The sequence below is a fragment of the Heterodontus francisci genome, chromosome 27 (assembly GCF_036365525.1).
Source record: "Heterodontus francisci isolate sHetFra1 chromosome 27, sHetFra1.hap1, whole genome shotgun sequence".
Taxonomy (NCBI): domain Eukaryota; kingdom Metazoa; phylum Chordata; class Chondrichthyes; order Heterodontiformes; family Heterodontidae; genus Heterodontus; species Heterodontus francisci.
Window position 1 is genome coordinate 12,164,718 of NC_090397.1, and position 12,753 is coordinate 12,177,470.

The 12,753-nt window shown below is 41.6% G+C and overlaps 1 protein-coding gene across 7 annotated transcripts in view; it reads right to left on the reverse strand.

Annotated features, from left to right (window-relative positions):
* plekhg7 (pleckstrin homology domain containing, family G (with RhoGef domain) member 7) overlaps nucleotides 1-12,753 on the reverse strand; it is a 128,961-nt gene that overhangs the window by 9,914 nt on the left and 106,294 nt on the right. The window lies entirely within an intron of this gene.

Consider the following 12,753-nt stretch of genomic DNA (forward strand, 5'->3'; position numbering starts at 1 on the left):
GGGATCAGCCAATCCATATTTTACATTTTGCACACAATGGCAGTATGGAGAATCAGCAGCACGTTTACATCTCTCCCTATTTTTATTTCCATTAACTCCATTCTTTCTCTAGAGCCAGTTACAGTCCATTAATTCCATTCACATGAATTATCCATCATGTGTTAAAATGGTGTGTATGCAAATATCTTCCAACCTAACACTGAGGTTACTTTGTTAGTTTTCTTTCATTCTTAACTTTCTTGACTTCTTGGAGAATGTTTCTATTGGCTCTGAAGGGTTTCGATATGGTTAACATGGATAGATTGTTTCCGCTGGTCAAAGAGACAGTGGCCAAAGGGCATAAATTGAAGATAATCCAGAAAGAATTAATGGAGAGTTTAGAAAATATTGCCTTTTAACAGAGGGTTGTTAGTGTGTGGAATTCTCTGCTGTTAACTGTTGTTGAAGCAGAACACATAAAGCTTTTTAAAAAGGTATTAGATAGCTAAAGAGGAGTATTGAAGTGTATATGGGGAGCAAAGAGGAGATCAGATCTGATACTGCATCAAGAAAAATATTGGTGCAGAGTTACTGGCCGACTGGCCCATGTTTGTGCTATAACATTCTGTGGGCCCGAGTCACCTTCTGCCGTTTCACCTAACTTTATTCACGCATGAGTACAGGCAGTGAACCTCAGCAAGCTGTCTGAACATGGGCAATCTAGTGGAACCTGATTTACCATTACCCTATGTCCACCCTGCACCCCTGTCTAATAGACTTTCCAGGAGGACAGTCAGATAGGAACCCTGGAGGATTTTCCCTCCCAGGTCAGCTGCACACTTGCTGCTGATCACTAGAGAGACTAACAAGGACCAGGGAATGAACCAGGACTGATATTAGGATAGTGGCTTCAGTGTAGCAAAAGGACCAAAGGACTTCACAAATGTCTAATCAAAACCAAATTAAAGGAGAAGATATTAGAAGGGGTGACCAAAAGCTTGGTCAAAGTGGTGGGATTTAAAGAGGATCTTAAAGAGAGGTGGAGGGATTTCCAAAGTATGGGACTTAGGCAGCTGAAGACACGGGCACCAATCGTGAGACAAAGGAAAGTGAAGACTTAAGACTGTGTGCACAGCTCACGTATTCACCCAGTCTACTAGGATAACAGACTATTTAAGTTTAGAAATTAGACTGAAACTATTCAATTCACTTTTTAAAACTCCTGCTATATGAATCTCTGCCGAGAGCTAATAACAGCTGATTATTTAATGCGGCGTGATTCCCCTTTAAAAATATTTACGTCTGTCTACAGTTCTTGTGGAAGAAAGTGGAGATGATGCATCTGTGATCAACTTCCTATCTTCCCACCTTGAGTGAGGTTTATTCTTAGTGCAAGTGAAATCTTTTGCTTTTCGCCATGTAAATTTGTATTTGTGTCAATTTCCAGTTTAATATTTCACATGGTTATTTATTAAAGAACACACAGCGTCGAGGGGACGAATGGCCTCTAGCTGTGCTGTATATGATATAGCTGAATATCTATCTGCTGCAAAAGGTAAATGCAAAAAGAATTTCTGCCTTAAATTGTATCACTGAAATTACTCAATGGGAAACAACAATAAGATGCATTGGGAGACAGTGGCTTAGTGGTAATGTCACTGACTAGTGGGCTGGGGCCTAGGTTTGAATCCCACCATGGCAGATGGTGAAATTTGAATTTAATGAATAAATCTGGAATTAAAGCCAATCTGATGCTGACCATGAAAACCACTGCTGATTTTTGTTAAAAACCCATCTGGTTCACTAATATCCTTTAGGGAAGGAAATCTGCTGTCCTTACCTGGTCTGGCCTACATGTGACTCCCGACCCACAGCAATGTGGTTGACTCTTAACTGCCAGTTGTCAGTTGTCAAGGGCAATTAGGAATGGGCAACAAATGCTGGTCTTGCCAGCATCGCCCACAACCCACAAAAAAAAGAACTAAAACAAAATTCAAAACTCCACTGAGTTTGGGGCATTTTCCACTAATGCACCTCTATCTATCGGTCAAAAGTAGAACTTGACAGTAAGTTCCATTTGAGGTTTCATTGCTATTAAGATAAACGTTTGGTCTCCTTCCAAAGCAACTTTTAGACCTTATGCACCTGGTCAATTAAGTCAGTTCTTAATACTGTCGTATTAAGTGAATTAAAATGGAATAAAGAAAGAACTTGCATTGATATATTTCATGACATCAGATTGTTCATTGGGTGTAAAGGCAGGGCCTCAGTTTAAAAAGACGGCACTTCCAACAGTGTAGCACTCTCTCAGTACTGCACTGGCGTGTCAGTCTGGATAATCTGCTCAAGTCTCTGGAGTGGTATATTCTGACTCAGAGGCAAGGCTGCTACCACTGAGCCACAGCTGGCATCTAAATGCATTTCGGACAAATTCAATCACATCACAATTTTCCTAAGGTTATGTAGCTAGCTGAGGGGTTACAATACAACAGGGTGGTAGTTATGTTACAGTCATGTTAAACTTTTCGCCAGACACCATTTAGGGCATTGCGTTCAGTTCTGGGCACCACACCTCAGCGAGGATATATTAGCCTTCAAGGAAGTACAGCTCCGTTTCACCAGTATGGTAGCGGGGCAAAAAGAGTTTCATAATGAGGACAGGTTGCGTAGGCGAGGCTTGTAGTTCCCTTGACTAGAGATGATTAAGGAGTGATCTAATTAAGGTGTTTAAGTTGTTCAAAGGATTTGATTAGGGAGATGGAGAGAAACTGTTTCCTCTGATGGGGGAGTCCAGACCAAGGAGTTACAACCTTAAAATTAGGGCGAGGCTGTTCAGAGGTGATGTCAGGAAGCAATTTTCCACACAAAGAGGAGTGGAAATCTGGAACTTGCACCCCGTCCCCCGTCCCCACCCCCACACACATACACCCCCCCTCCCACCCCCCCAAAAGACGGTTGGAAAATTGAAAATTTCAAAACTGCGGTTGATGGATTTTTTGTTAGGTACAGGTATTAAGGGATATGGATCTAAGATCGATAGAGAGAATTAAGATACGAACATACGAATTAGGAACAGGGAAAGACCACTCTGCCCCTCCAACCTGCTCCGCCATTCAATAAGATCATGGCTGATCTGATTGTAACCTTGACTCCTCTTTCCCGCCTACCCCCGATAACCTTTCACCTCCTTGCTTATCAAGAATCTATCTACCACTGCCTTAAAAATATTCAAAGACTCTTCTTCCACCGGCTTTTGAGGAAGAGAGTTCCAAAGACTCACGACCCTCTGAGAGAAAATATTTCTCCTCATCTCTGTCTTAAATGGGCGACCCCTTATTTTTAAACAGTGACCCCTAGTTCTAGATTCTCCCACAAGAGGAAACATCCTTTCCACATCCACCCTGTCAAAACCCCTCAGGATCTAACTTGTTTCTATAAATTCGCCTTCTACTCTCCTAAATTCCAGCAGATACAAACCTAGCCTGTCCAACCTTTCCTTATAAGACAATCCACCCATTCCAAGTATTAGTCTAGTAAACCTTCTCTGAACTGCTTCCAATGCATTTACATCCTTTCTTAAATATGGAGACCAATAATGTACAAATTACTCCAAATGTGGTCTCACCAATGCCCTGTATAGCTGAAGCATAACCTCCCTACTTTTGTATTCAATTCCCCTTGCGATAAACAATAACATTCTATTAGCTTTCCTAATTACTTGCGGAACCAGCATACTAACCTTTTGCAATTAATCCACTCGGACACCCATATCCCTCTGCATCGCACAGCTCTGCAACCTCTCACCATTTAGATAATATGCTTATTTTATTCTTTCTGCCAAAATGGACAATTTCACATTTTCCCACATTATTCTCCATTTGCCAGATCTTTGCCTACTCACTTAACTATCTATATCCTTATGTCCTCTTCACAACTTACTTTCCTACCTATCTTTGTGTCATCAGCAAATTTAGCAACCACACCTTCCGTGCCTTCATCCAAGTAATTTATATAAATTGTAAAAAGTTGAGGCACAACACAGATCCCCGTGGCACACCACTTGTTACATCTTGCCAACCAGAAAATGACCCATTTATGCCTACTCTCTGTTTCCTGTTAGCTCGCCAATCTTTTATCCATGCCAATATGTTATCCCCTACACCATGAGCTTTTATTTTCCACAATAACCTTTGACGTGGCACCTTATCAAATGCCATCTTGAAATCTAAATACAGTACATCTACTGGTTCCCCTTTATCCACTGCACGTTACTTCTTCAAAGAACTCCAATAAATTGGTTAAACATGATTTCCCTTTCACAAAACCATGTTTTCTCCACCTGATTACCTTGAATTTTTCTAAGTACCCTGCTACAACGTCATTAATAATAGCTTCTAACATTTTCTCTATGACAGATGTTACACTAACTGGCCTGTAGTTTCCTGCTTTCTGTCTCCCTCCCTTTTTGAATAAAGGAGTTGCATTCGCTATTTTCCAATCTAACGGAACCTTCCCCGAACCTAGGGAATTTTGGAAAATTAAAACTAACGCATCAACTATCTCAATAGCCACATCTTTTAAGATCCTAGGATGAAGTCCATCAGGACCCCAGGGACTTGTCAGCCCACAGCTCCAACAATTTGTTCAGTACCACTTCCCTGGTGATTGTAATTTTCTTGAGTTCCTCCCTCCCTTCCATTTCCTGATTTACAGTTTTTACTGGGATGTTGCTTGTATCCTCTGTAGTGAGGCCCGATGCAAGATAGCTGTTCAATTCATCTGCCAGCTCCTTATTTTCCCTTATTAGTTCACCAGACTCACTTTTAATTGGACCAATGCTCACCTTGTTAACTTTTTTCGTTTTTAAGTATCTATAGAAACTCTTACTATCTGTCTTTACAGTTCTCGCCAGCCTTCTCTCTTACTCTAATTTTTCCCTCTTTGTCAATCTTTTAGTCATTCTTTGCTGTTTTTTATATCCTGTCCAATCTTCTGACCTGCCGCCCATCTTTGCACAATTATATGCTTTTTCTTTAAGTTTCATACTATCTTTAACTTTTTTAGTTAACCACGAATAGTGCTGCCTCCCTTGGAACTTTTCTTTCTCATTGGAATATATCTATTCTGTGTATTCTAAAATATGTCTGCCACTATGTCATGCAGGCCCCCACCTGCCAAGAATGAGGCACATATATTTCACCCATGGACATTAAACTTAAAATTATTGCTGGGAAGAAAACAGGGCTTATCATAAGGAATTGCCAGATCCCCTCGCAGGGAAGACATTTTTGAATACTAGCAGACAGTGCTGGAACAAAGGAACCAGCCCCTGTTCTCCAATACACAGAAGACCTGGTCAGACCAGTTTAGTCACATGACTAACTGGCTGCTTGAATTTGAACTTGCCACAGAGTGTTTGAAACTGAGAAAGCTCTTTGCTCCTGGACTGAGAACATCTCTCTCCTGTCTGCTCTCATCTCTTTCTCACGGAACTGAAGACCCATTGAAGACACATGAACCCCAAGAGAGAAAAGTCTCCTATAGTGAACAAGGTTTAAGAAGAATACTGGGCCCCAACGAAAAGCAAGAATTACCTACAAAAGGATTACAGTGATCTCGAAGCACAGTAACAAGAAACTTCTGATATTGCCTCAAATCTCTCCATTTTATTTTTTGCCTGCTTTTTTCTGTCTCTATTTGCATGTGCGTATCGGGTATGCATGCTAGCTTGGGGCGCGGCGTGTATCCGTAGGCATTAACCGAATTAGAGTTTCAGTTTAAGTTTTAATAAATTTCACTTTTCTTCTTTAACCTTAAGAAGGCCTGCTTGTTTCTTTGCCTTAAAATTGGAAAGCGGTGAACAAGGATTCACCAAGGTGGCGCTCAAAACACAGTGTGTTTAAAAATTAAAGCCTGTTACAATAAGGCTGAAGGCTGAAAAATATGCCTAGACATCTTTCTCACCTGGTCGTAATACACTGCATCTCTAGTGACCTATCCCTTAACCTATTTTGCCAGTTCACCTTAGCTAGCTCTGCTTTCATGCCCTCATAACTGCCCTTATTTGAGTTTAAAATACTGGTCTCGGCCCCATTCTTCTCTCCCTCAAACTGAATGTAAAATTCAACCATATTATGATTACTGCTACCTAGGGGCACCTTCACTATGAGGTCATCCATTAATCCTATCTAGTTTAGCCTGCTGTCTGGTTGGCTCCAGAATGTGCTGTTCTAAGAAACTATCCCAAAAACATTCTATGAACTCCTCCATCTAGGCTACCTTTGCCCATCTGCTTTTTCCAATCTATATGTAGATTAAAATCCCCCCATAATCATTGTGGTACCTTTCTGACAAGCTCCCATTATTTCTTCCTTTATACTCTTTCCTGCCGTGTGGTTTCTGTTAGGGGGCCTGTGCACCACTCCCATGAGTGACTTCTTGCCTTTATCATTTCTCATCTCTGCCCAAACTGCTTCTATCTCCTGGTTTACTGAACTTAGGTCATCCCTCTCTAATGTGCTAATACCATCATTAATTAACAGAACCACCCCTCCACCTTTCCCTAGTTTCCTGTCCTTCCTAAATGTCATGTACCTTTCAATATTCAGGTCCTAATCTATGTCGTCCTGCAGCCATGTCTCTGTAATGGCTATCAGATCGTAATTATTTATATCTGTGGTATCAGTTTATCTGTTTTGTTTTGAATGCTATGTGCATTCAGATACAGAGCCTTTAGTTTTGTCCTTTTATTATTTTTGTAACCTCTAGCCTTATCTGCTGATTTACTCTTAGATTTTTACACTCTGTCCCTTTCTGTCACCGTATGTTTATCATTTTCCATATTAATACCTTTCTCTCTTGCCTCGTCTCTACTCTTTGATTTATCACATCTTCCCAAATTCAATCCCTTGCCTCCACTATTTAGTTTAAAACTCTCTCTACTTCCCTAGTTATGCGGCTCGCTAGAACACCAGACCTAGCACGGTCCAGGTGTAGACCATCCCAACGGTACAGCCCCCACTTTCCCCAGTACTGGTGCCAGTGTCCCACGAACCAGAACCCACTTCCAACACACCAGTCTTTGAGCTACGCATTCGTTTCTTTAATCTGATTTGTAGATGGCCAATTTGCACGCGGCTCAGGTAATAATCCAGAGATTATTACCTTTGAGGTTCTGCTTCTTAATCTGGTGCCTAGTTCCTCATACTGACTATGCAGAACCTCCTTTTTTGTCCTGCCTATGTCATTGATACCTACATGGACCACAATGACAAGATCCTCCTCCTCCCATTGTAAGTTCATCTCCAGCCCTGAGCAGATGTCCCGAACCCTGGCACTGGGCAGGCAACACAGCCATCTGGACTCTCGCTCTTTGCTGCAGAGAACAGTGTCAATCCCCCTCACTATACTGTCCCCTATTACCACTACATTCCTCTTTGCTCCCCCACTTGAATAGCTTCCTGTACCATGGTGCCGTGGTCAGTTTGCTCATCCACCCTGCAGCCCCCACTCTCATCCAAACAAGGAGTTGAAAGGCCACTGGGTAGAAATATGTCTTGGGTGCTGGCACAAAAAGGCCATTATCAGATTGGCTGTCGGCTATAGGTAATTCCAGTGCAGTCAATGGAACAGAATATCAGGTGCTGTGTATAACAGGCAGGCGATCTGATACCTCCCATTTTGTGCCAGGACCTGAGATTAATTCCCACCCTCTACTCTTGTTCCTATGTTCTTTTTGTTATTCATGTCCTAGTTGTGTTTCCTAACAATTAACAAGAGTTATGCAATTATTTAAAAGATTTAAATTGATTTAACATTAAGGCTGGATGGATTGTTTGCATTTGGAATATCACCCAGACTGGTCCTGCTGGCTCTCAGCACACACATCATTTTTATTCATTTTATTTTTTTCTCCCTCATACCATCCTTGAGCTAAATGGGCAACTCGCAGTCAGACCTTTTTTTTAGGAATAAGAGAAGTCAGGAAAAACTCCACTTCAGAGCTTCCCTCCATGTGAATCAGGAATGCCAGTCATAAGGTGTCAACCATGGCTCAATGGATAGTACAGGGTCAAACCTGTTGGACAATCACAAACACTGAGGCTCCTGCCATCTGGGTCCCCTTACCTGCCTCAGCTGCAGCCACACTCTCCTGTACCTGACCACTGACCCTATCCTAAGGGGTGTGCCCGCCTCGTGGTACAGTGTCCAGGTAACTTTCCCCCTCCCCGATGTGTCGCAGTGTCTGCAGCTCGGCCTCCAGCTCAATGAATCTGAGCCAAATCTCCTCGAGCCACAAACACTTACTGCAGACATGTTTGCCCTGGATCACATTGGCATCCAGGAGCTCCCACATGCTGCAGCCGTGACACATCACCTGTCCTGCCATCCTTAATGTGTTTTAATTAACTACTTAAAATTATTTTATTCAATTATTTATTTAATTATTATTTTCCTTTTTTTATATATATTTTATTAATCTTATCACCAGTTCCTGTACTATTTTAAACCTTAGGAATAGAATAGACCTTAATCACTTACCAGATACTCACCGAACAGCTAGCTTCTACCCCTATAGTAGAGTAAGAACCAAATCCTACAGGGTGAAAAAGTATGAAAAACCAAAAGGAGCAACTCCTTCCCCTCCTCACCCAACTCCCTCAACTCACCGCACTCCCAGCACTCTGTTCAAGTTGCACTCAGCCTTGATCTCATCGAATGGAGGAACAGACCGAAGGAGTTGAAAGGGTAGAAATATGTCTTGGGTGCTGGCACATAAAGGCCATTATCAGATTGGCTGTCAGCTATAGGTAATTCCAGTGCAGTCAATGGAACAGAATATCAGGTGCTGTGTATAACAGGCAGGCGATCTGATACCTCCCGTTTTGTGCCAGGACCTGAGACTAATTCCCACCCTCTACTCTTGTTCCTATGTTCTTTTTGTTATTCAGGTCCCAGTTGTGTTTCCCAACAATTAACAAGAGTTATGCAATTATTTAAAAGATTTAAATTGATTTAATATTAAGGCTGGATGGATTGTTTGCATTTGGAATATCACCCAGACTGGTCCTGCTGGCTCTCAGCACACACATCATTTTTATTCATTTTATTTTTTTCTCCCTCATACCATCCTTGAGCTAAATGGGCAACTCGCAGTCAGACCTTTGTTTTAGGAATAAGAGAAGTCAGGAAAAACTCCACTTCAGAGCTTCCCTCCATGTGAACCAGAAATGCCAGTACTAAGGTGTCAACCATGGCTCAATGGATAGTACTGTTGCCTGTTGAGTCATGAAGCTGTAGGTTCAAAGCCCCACTCGCAGGCTTGAGCATAAAATCCAGACTGACACATCAGTGCGGTACTGAGAAAGTGCTGCATTATCAGATGCCTTTTGGATGCGATATTAAACCGAGGCCCCTTATACCCTTTCAGGTGGACGTAAAAGATCCTATAGCAGTATTTTGAAGAAAAGCAGGGGAGCTCTTCCTGGTATCCTGGACAATATTTATTCCTCAACCAACATCACTAAAACAGATTATCTGGTCATTATCACACTGCTGTTTGTGGGAGTTTGCTGTGTGCAAATTGGCTGCCCCATTTCCTGCATTTACAACAGTGACCACACATCGGCTAAATGCTTTGGAATATCCCAAAGTCGTGAAAGGCACTATATCAATGCAGGATGTTTCTTTTCTAAGGCGATGGCTCTCTCCTGAAATAAGGTAATCGATTGCAATATCAAGACAGGAAAAAGCAGCAGCAACATGACAAAGACTCCCACACTTGTTTATTTCCATTCACCCAGCCGTGCCTGCAGGGGAAGAACTTTCAACACAAGTTATTTATCTCCATGTATCCCACGGGTTTATTTTTAATCCATCACCTAACTGCTAAGAATTGAACTGTTGCTTGAGGCCCCCAGCTGACTGATACTTGGCAAAACTCCCCGGTGATAAATTATTTGCTAACAAGAACAGCCCTGACTTCCATCCATTCATCACCCAAGAAGTGCTTGTTTTATGATACTGATGTGTCTCCCAGGCACTGCGTACGCCTGTTTCTGGAGAAGTGCTGTTGTCCCTCCAGTGGACAGCACAATAAATGAGAAACTCAACTCGGGCCAGGAAATATCATCTGAAAACTGAAGAAGCTTCTCCGGACAACTGGCTGCTTAAAGGGGCTTCAAAGGCTTTCCTGTACTAAGAGTAACTCATTTGGCAGGACAACAAAACTCCCAAAGCAGTGATGGTAAAATAAAATCACTCTTTTGGCCCTTTAGTTGAAATACCGCTGATTTTATTGTGGAGATGAGAATCATCAATTTATTTGGGATAAAAACCCTTTCTCTAAATCAATGCCGTCTCAACTAGTTATGTATGGGCACAGCTGTGAGAAAATCACTTGAGAGATTGTGGTTGCCATATCGACTGGTCAGAGTCTATGAAGCTGCGATAGTTAACAGGCACTCCTATGAGTTTCAGTAATGAATATCAGACCAGAACCCTCTTGAATCACTTCAGATACACAGCAATTCTGCGTCATTACCCAGGAGAAAATGGCTTCAATTATGCTTCCTATCACACTGCACTGGGGAAGTTTGGTCATCTGCCAGAATGGAACAGGAAGCTTTGACAGCGAACAGAATTCAGTGGATAATCAAGAGACCCAAATCTCTTCCTAATGTTTTATTTGAAACTGAAGCAGCTGGCCAGGCTGAACTCACGCTGGTCGTGAAGCACTTGCCCTGAACCAAATTTGACCCCTCCCCTCAAACTGAATTCCATGAAGATTCTGGCAGATAATCAAAGTTCCAATGCCTTGCCATGTGAGCTTTAAACGATAGGAAATGTAATGCTGATGGAGTAAGGGGTTGTAAATTTAACCATTATTTATACCAGTGACATTCTAGTATGTCTCTAGGACAATGTCATCCTCCCAGTATACTGAGTGATTCACAATTTGCTTGGTACTAAAAATATCAAATCAATCAAGGTGTTAAGAGTGAAGCAGAGCCAATCTATGACCTAGTACCAACTAGTATCTCCTTCAAATTTAAAAAGGGTTCAAGCATTTGGGAGTCAATGACACTCTGTCTGCAAGAAATCTGGTTTCCTCCAACTCTGGCCTTTTGCATATCCCCAGCCGCTTTCCCCCTCCACAACCTTCACCCATCTAGGCCCGAAGCTCTGGAATTCCCTTTCTGAACCCCTCTGCCTTTCCAGTTCTCTCCCTGCTCCTTAAAGAGGTAAAACCTATCTCTTTGTCCTAATGGCTCCTTTATCGGTTCAATATCAATTTTTATCTGATTAGGCTCCTGTGGAGCACCTTGGGACATATTCCTTCATTAAAGGCACTGTATAAATTCAAGTTATTGTTATTGTTGTTGCCTTTGATATCCTGTATGGAGGCAGCTCCATAATTCCTCTACAGTTCCTGGTTTTTCACCATTAGAAAATGTATCTTTCTTGGGTCAAAAGTGGATGATCTCACATTTGCCCACACTGAACAACTGGAACTGTGCATAATAGGATTGATATAAAAATTGAAAAGGAGAAGGAGAGGGCAGTGGTAAAGATGATAAGATGAAAAAAAAATTCAATGAGATAGAAAATAAACTAGCCCAGATAAAGTGGTAGATAAGACGGTGCGCAAACAATGGGAAGCATTCAAAGAGATGATGATGGCAGAGTCCAGACATGTTCCCATAACTAGTAAAGGTGATGGAGAAGGAGCCAGAGATCCTGGGTTCAGCAGAGAAATTTACACAAATGGGTCAATTTGAGGAACAGAGAAACGTAGCGGCTCAGATACACAAAGCTTTAAAAGTGGGAGGACAAGTTGATAAAGCTGTAAAAAAGCCAATAGAATGCATGGTTTTATTGATAGTATCCGTGTATGAAAGCAGGGGGGAATGATAATGGTAATTGACAAATCATTAATGTAGTGTCCTGTTTTCGGCATCTTACTTTAGGAAGGATGTCATGCCCATGGAGAATGTGTATGAGGACAGACTAGAGAAATTAGGGCTGTTTTATAAAAACAGAGACAACTGAGAAGAGATATCCAAAATTCTGAGGGAGTTTGTTAAGGTAAATCAGGAAAATCTATATTTGCAGAGTCAGTAACAAAGGGGCATTAATTGAAGGTTATCACTAAAGGACAAAGAGAGAGTGTAGCAGAGTTTTTTCTTTACAGAGTGTTGTTAGGAGATGGAATGTCTGACCAGAAACAGTGCTGGATGCAGAATACTAAATAACTTTTAAAAGGGAACTTGATAAATATTTGAAAAAGAAAAATGTGAAATGGCGATGGGGCATAGGCAGGGACAAAGTGGCTAGCTGTTTCAGAGAGCTAGTACAGGCACAATGGATCAAATGGTCTCGTTCTGTCCTGTAAAATTCTATAATTCCATAATTAGTGCAAGAATATGTTAAGTTGATTAAACATCCCTGGAAATGGGATCATTGTTAGCCCCTTGGGTACACACAGAGCATAGTGATAGTAGTTTCTCAATCACAGCGACAAGGCCAGCTGTAACACATCCGAAAGAAAAAGTTCTAGAATTGGAGAAGAAAAAGTACTTGATTTAGAGGGAAGGCATATACTACAGAATTCATTCATGGATCTTCAAGTTCCAAAGGAAGATAGCGCCACACTTACCTGTGTCTGTATCTCAGTCTTTCTATTATTTTACCTTATGCTTTAGATTTAATGATTGCAGATGACCAGGGGACATGTTTTGTGCAGAGAGATTCCCTGATGCGATCTTGAAAACA